This window comes from Schistocerca gregaria, chromosome 5 (genome assembly GCF_023897955.1).
Source record: "Schistocerca gregaria isolate iqSchGreg1 chromosome 5, iqSchGreg1.2, whole genome shotgun sequence".
NCBI classification, from domain to species: domain Eukaryota; kingdom Metazoa; phylum Arthropoda; class Insecta; order Orthoptera; family Acrididae; genus Schistocerca; species Schistocerca gregaria.
The window spans coordinates 55,291,725-55,299,031 of NC_064924.1; the positions used below are offsets into that span (position 1 = coordinate 55,291,725).

Here is a 7,307-nt window from a genome sequence, read left to right on the forward strand (position 1 = left end):
TCATGTTAGGAATTCACGCTTCCGGCTCCAAACAATATCCCAGAAACTGGTATGAGAGTCTACGTTTCGGAGCCACCAGCCAGCGGTAATATAACTAAAGTCACCGACTTGTAGGATCGGGAAATCAACTGTAGTCAGTGGTGAGGGAGCACCCGTACAGGGAGCATTTCTTGTCTCCTGGAACTATAATGCCTTTGCCAGAAGCGTGTATGCATCTACATCAATATTATTACACTACAATTACAATTAATTGCTGGCAGATGGTTCATCGAGACATTTTCAGTCTATTTCCCGGTCGTTATGCTCTACGGAAAAACGAAAAGTTAAATCTTTCCGTGCGAGATGTGATTTCAATTATTATGGTGATCAAAAAATGGTTCAAATGGCTCTGAGCACTATGGGACTCAACTGCTGTGGTCATTAGTCCTCTAGAACTTAGAACTACTTAAACCTAACTAACCTAAGGACATCACACACATCCATGCCCGAGGCAGGATTCGAACCTGCGACCGTAGCAGTCGCACGGTTCCGGACTGCGCGCCTAGAACCGCGAGACCACCGCGGCCGGCTATTACGGTGATCGTTTCTCACTATGTAGGTGGGGCCTACAATATATTTTTACCTATTGAGGAGGCCGTTGGTGATTCAAACGTCATGAGAAGACCATTCCGCAATGGAGAACACGTTTCATTTAATGATTGCCACTCCTTTTCGTGTACCATATCCGTGAAATTTTCTTCCCTGTTTCGCGACAGTAAAAACGAGCTGCTCTCCCTTAGACCTTTTGGATGTCCTCCGTCACTCCTAACTGATACGAATGCTATACCCCACAACTGTGTACCTGCTTAGCTGAATGTTGCCGGCACGGTAGCTCAGCGTGTTCGGTCGGAGGATTACCTGTCTTCCGAAAAAGAAAAAAAAATTGAATGAACGGATCAACGATGAACTTGGACGGGTATCACGGAATGTCTTCCCCGAACAAATGTAACGAACAGTTATAGAAAATTGACAAAGAATGTGACAATGTGTTTGCCTACCATACAGCGAGTCCCGTTTCGATTCCCGGACGTGTTGGAGATTTTATCCGCTTGTGGGATGGGTGTTTAGCTGTCCTCATCATCAGTTTATCACCACCGACACACAAGTTGCCCAATGTGGCGTCACCTGCAATAAGACTTGCAACTCGTCCGCCGGACTTCCTTGGATGGGGGCCTACCGGCCATCAATGCCACACGACGTTTCATTTTTTTTCCGGCACAGCAATACTTCAGGAGAGGACCGAAAAGCGTGGTACAAACAGTACCTTGAGAGTGACACTGCTCTGACTTTTCTTCGTTCAATGTCGTGAAAGAAATCAATGTTCCATCACTTGGCATACATTTTTGAATCGCCGTCGGTTTCCAAAAGGTCACGAGGCACACCCTAAGTTCGACTCCACTCACAAATTTTGTTACTTAAACTGCACGAAGTATATGGTATCCAAGAGGCTGTGTAACAGTTTTGAAAATTTGTGAGAAGTCATTTTTGAGTTCATACATCGTAGACGTACGCCTGTGTCGAACGGCTTTATGTACTGTTCGTACAATGTCTTCACTTCCCTCTTATTACCATCCGTGGCCGCCCTCCATCACGCACTTTCCTTTTGCATTCCAAAATTTCCTGCATTACTATCGCAACTCACACTCATCCATGAAGTTAGTACGGTACTCGACAGACGATGAATTTCTGCTCCATTATGCCCTTCGGCTCCAAAACTGAATAACATTGTGCAACTCAGACGGTAAACCCAATAGTATTCACCACGTTTGCATTCTCGCGAAGAAGCAGCAAGAAGAAAACTGACAGCTCATGGTGAAACGATTCTCCCGTGCGGAGCTTACGTAGCGGCTGGCAATGTTCCAGGCGCAACCGTAAGCAAGATAATGTTTCGCGATGATCGGCGCGTGACATGGGCTACGGTATGTTCCGATCGGCAGACTTCGTCGGAACCGTTTAATAGCGGACGGCGATTGCTTCTCATCACTGCTACACATATACTTACTAAGTAAAGATCGCAGCCACGTCTGACCAGCGAGCCCTGGTTAAAATTCTGTAAATTATGTCGTGTTCACTCAGTTCAATCTGCGTGTAAATAACAAATCTGGACCTGTCGTTAATAAGATGCAGCGACTACATTACCGTCAAGAGTATAACGTTATTTTTAACCTGTTTCTGTGCTGTAATACAACATCAAGGCTTATGGTTGAAAATGGACGAAAGGGGTGGATTTACTTTAGTTAGTATTACGTTTGTGTGTGTGTTATGTTACGAGTTTTGGAGGAACTTGTGGCAATGCCTAGTGGAGAAACAAGACACTACTTCAGAATATGGTTTAGGATTACTTTTGACAAAAAATTAAACTGATATCTAATGGTAAACATGTAATAAGTAAACTAGAGTACCTCCAGTGGTCACAGGTTCCTTTCGTATACATCACATGTATACTGCCATATTTGTAAACAAATATGGCGTCTAGAATCAGCTGGGTGCAAGGTTCGTATAGCAAAAGAGAAGACATAATCACAAAGTGGAAAGAATATACATCGTAACAACATTATTACAGAATAATTGTTTAAAGCATTTGGAGGTGTTTGTTTTGAGGTATCGAATATATGTGTGTGTACTTCAGGTGGTATATTAATCCAATTTTGACAAGTTAAAACATCTAAACATTCATACTCGTATATATAATCAGGTGAAATGTTAAAATGGGTTAACCTTCATGCTTGTTAATAACAATTAGGTGAAATGTTACGGACTTCAATTACAATGATAATATTGGCTACAGCAGTAAAATCATACATAGATGACACTCTTTGATTAGGATTAATAAACAGATGTGAGGGGCTAGATGCAGAAGAGAGGCAAGGAGTCTTAAGATTATTAGCTGCCTGAAGGTTGGGGTAATACATTGGTTAATGCTATAAAATATGCAGATAGGTATACGTTTGTGCCAGTAGTTGATGTACATACAGTTTTAAGCTGACAAGGGGCACAATCTGTGAATGAGGTCATTTAAAATGGATTCTGGTTGTTTCATTTGGTGTTTGTATGTTTGGAGTGTTTCAAGGATGTCTAGTTTTCTGCCTTTTTGTTGGATGTGTAGGATGCTAATACCTGTGTTGTTAACATGGTGTTTTGTTTCATGCAGGTGGGTAACTATTGCTGATGTGTGGTATTTCTTGTTTTTTAGTGCTGCCATGTGTTCCTTGAACCAAATCTAAAATGATCTGCCTGTCTGGCATATGTAGAAGCAGTCACAGTCCAAACATTCAATTTTGTACACATGTGTGAGATGAAGTGGGTTTCGTGTCCCGATGATGTGGGGTAACTTCTGTCCAAACTTGTTGTCTTTTGTAAAGGATATGCTTATGCCTTTTCGTTTGAAAATATTCGCAATCTGGTATGAAATGTTACCTAAAAAGGGGATTGTATGGAAGGTGTTATTTTCTTTTTGCTTTTTGTGTTGTGATTGCTTTGCCGTTATTGAGTGTTTTAGGGTGTCTACTATGGAACTGTTATAGCCATTTTCAATAGCTATTTGTTTTATTACTTCAATTTCTTGATCACATTTATCTTCTGAGAGTGGTAGTTGATGCACCGAAATGCTGCCATTTTGTGTGCTGCGGGGAGGCAAGAGGAGTTGTGGATTGTGGTATGTGCCTTTGATTAAAATGATGGTACCATCTACATATCTGTAGTAGTAGATGATACTTTTGAGTAGGTAGTGATTGGAATTCAGGATTTTGTCTTCTAGGTTACTTATAAATATTTCAGCTAGCAATGCGAAATGATTTGAGCTCATTGCCAGACCATCTGTTTGTCTGTAGATTTTATTGTTAAATTTAAAATAGTTGTGTGAAAGTGTGAATTCAAGCAGGTCCATTAGTTCATTAATGTGAGTTGAAGGGACTTTTTTTGTTTATGTAGGTTGGCAATGATTATCTGTAGTGTGAGATCTATTGGCACAGAGGAATAAAGGTTTCCTATGTCAAATGAAGCAAGTGTGGCTCCATCAGGTACTTGTATGTTTCTGGCATATTGTGTGAATTCTGTTGTGTTTCTAAGCGTTCTCTCATTATTGAATGTGTATGCTTGTTTGAGAGTTCTGGAGACAATAAAACGTAGACTGGTAACAGTAAACTTGTCGTTTCATTTAATGTCAGTAACAGACACTGTAAAGCCTAATCTAAAAATGTTCGCATTTAAAATTCAATAAATGAGTTACAGCTAAAAGCAAACATAACATCATTTATAACATTTATAGAGGATGTGGACCCGTATTACAAGAATTTAAGGGATAAATTGCTGTCGTTGTTGTTATTGTTGTTTAAAGTTCCCAACATTGTGGTTATCAGCTTCCTTACCGTGACTGGATGAGACGTATAAGGTAAAGCGTAGGAAATGCGGACGTGCTGGAAAGGTACATAAGATTACATTCGCTCTCTCGCACTATTCCTCGCATTAATACACACAGTCATTCTTAACGGTTAACAAGTGTGTCAAAATAAAATAGTACAAATATTAATAATAATAATAATTTTTTAATTTTGGGATTTTTTTTGTTGAGATAAAATAACTGGATTTTTGAAAGTCTTTTATAGAGACTTTATTGACCGACTTGAATGCTGACAAATTCGGTGATACGTGAAATTTTCCTGTAATATGATTTACAATACCGATTAATAATATTTCTGAATTCTACGTCATTGTGGATTTATTCAGAGTTCTCACCTTAAACGTAGAATTAGTCCTTCTGCCACAATATTAATTCGTTAGTCTCCATCGATGTTCTTCACTTGACAGTGCGTATCTTCCTAAGTCGGCATCGGTTCCCTTCACGAAGACGATGGAAACAAAGGAATAGAATGCTACGTCGATTTAAATAATTCTCGTAAAAACTTGGATAATTTTCAATATCTTTTATTGACAAGACAATAAGACTTGCTATGTTCGTCGCACAAAACATAAATACTAACAAAATGGCTGCCTATCAGCACACACAAAAAATTACGTCCATGCCATACAAGGTAACTAGCGAGAGTGCATCTTAACTCCTTCGTGGAGTATGAAAACAAAAGTGAATCACATATTGACATCACAGAGGTTAATTTTACATTCCTCTTACTTTATTCTTAGGCGCAGCATTTAAAGTGTCATTATGCGTCGTAAAACGTCATTACACAAGTAGGAACAAAATGGAGACGGACTATGAGAATAGTGAATGAACCTTTATCGGTTTACAAGATGCGTCATTTCGAATAAGACAGTCGAGCACTCGGACATCATCATCATGAGAAAATAACAACTGGGTGCATTGGCTGACATGGTTTGCCGATTATATGGGCATGATTGCAGCATTTGGAACCAATCAGAGACGGCCAAAGTGGAGCGTGCGCATAAGGCGAGTTATGCAGCTTTTATCAGCTCCGGTACGCAGCGAGACCGGGGCCAACGAGATATACGGACATTGCAACGAACTTCTGACGTCACACTAGTTAGCTTGTCTGCTACACTTCGCGAATGCTCGGCTCCGTGCAGGTCCCACAGGAAATCAGTGTTAAATTGAAAAGGTACCCATTAAAATTCTTAATTTTGTCGGCTGCTATCGAGAACTTGCGTACATTTAAACCCGCAGCTAAGAATTATTAAACAAGTCTGAAATAGTTACTCGCTCCATGCCGGATGTAATGGTTCTTTATTTACGTGACCTTTTCGGCACTCCAACCTCAGTTCTCGATACCAGTAATGTCGTACTTCTTTTCTGCGAAGTAACAGACATATTTTTGTGACAATATTCACATTTGGTTTTATTAATGTATAGGTACTCCGATGTATCGATATATTACAGTGATATGGTTCTTGTGTGAATTCATTTCTGTGAGACTGTCATAATCTTTGACTTACTTGTAACCGTTTTTGGCGTGAATGCGCATAGAGCAGTCTTGGTTTCACTTTGCAGAAGTTAAGTTGTTATTTCGCTTTGTAAAAGAACAGTCACGTCTTGTGTTTGGTTAAAGTGGAAATTAAATATATGAAGATTGATACAAAACTGTTTTCTTGATGATGTGACAATTAAGAAGAAGTATATGTGAATTTACAAGAAGTTTAATAAAAATGTGGATCGTGAACACCAAGTCAAAAATTATTTCTACGATGCCATTGTTCTAATCTGGGATTGTTTGATCATTAAGAATTTCCTAAAAAAACGCATTTTCTAGGTCTTTAAATATTGCTAGAATACATATCTGAACCTTCTAGCAGTCAGAGTGGAATCACCCTAGAATCATCAAGATGAGCCATAACAACTTCGACGAAATCTACGTGGGAATCCATTCAAGATAAGTGACAAAGTTAATGACTTTTTTACAGTGACTTCATTAGTTCCATTCTGACGATACCATCCATAGTCAATAACTTTGTTGCATGAGCAACATTATTAATCTATTTACTAAGATGGTATCTGTTCTTTCGGACATGTCCAAGCAGCTCGTTAGAATGAAATTACAATGAAATGAACATCATTAATTGCCTACAGGCGTTGACATACGCCAACGGGGACCGATGAAATTGTGTCCCCCGACCGAGACTCGAACCCGGGATCTTCTGCTTACGTGGCAGACGCTCTATCCATCTGAGCCACCGAGGACACAGAGGATAGCGCGACTGCAGGGTTTTATCTCTGGCACGCCTCCCGCGAAGCCCTCATTTGCAACGTGTTGTCCCGCACTGCATTCGTAGTGCCCCCGCCCATTATACTCATTACTCGCGACGCGTTGCCGATTCCCGTAAGAGTTTGCGCACTGTTTGTGCATTCGCACAGAAGAAGAAGATGGTCAAGTGACCGGTGAGCCTTAACTATATATTTACTAAGATCGTACATATTCTTTCGGACATGTCCGAAAGAGCAGATACCATCGGTGACCAAGCATCTCGTTAGAATGAAATTACGATGAAATGAACATCCTTAGTTGTCTACAGGCGTTGACATACATCAAGGGGGACAGATGAAGATATGTTCCCCGACCGAATGTAGCGCGGGACAATACGTTGAGAATGTGGGTTTCGCGGGAGGAGTGCCAGAGATATATCCCTGCAGCCGTGCAATCCTCTGTGTCCTCGGTGGCTCAGATGGATAGAGCGTCCTCCATGTAAGCGGGTGATCGCGGGTTCGAGTCCCGGTCGGGGGGACACATTTTCATCTGTCCCCGTTGGCGTATGTCAACGCCTGTAAGCAGCTAAGGGTGTTCATTTCACTGTAATTTCAT

At 40.6% G+C, this 7,307-nt stretch overlaps 1 non-coding gene across 1 annotated transcript; it reads right to left on the reverse strand.

Annotated features, from left to right (window-relative positions):
- Positions 1-6,614: 6,614 nt before the first annotated feature.
- On the reverse strand, positions 6,615-6,688 carry Trnat-cgu (transfer RNA threonine (anticodon CGU)). The gene has a single exon. It is a non-coding gene; the product is annotated as a tRNA-Thr (tRNA).
- Positions 6,689-7,307: the final 619 nt, after the last annotated feature.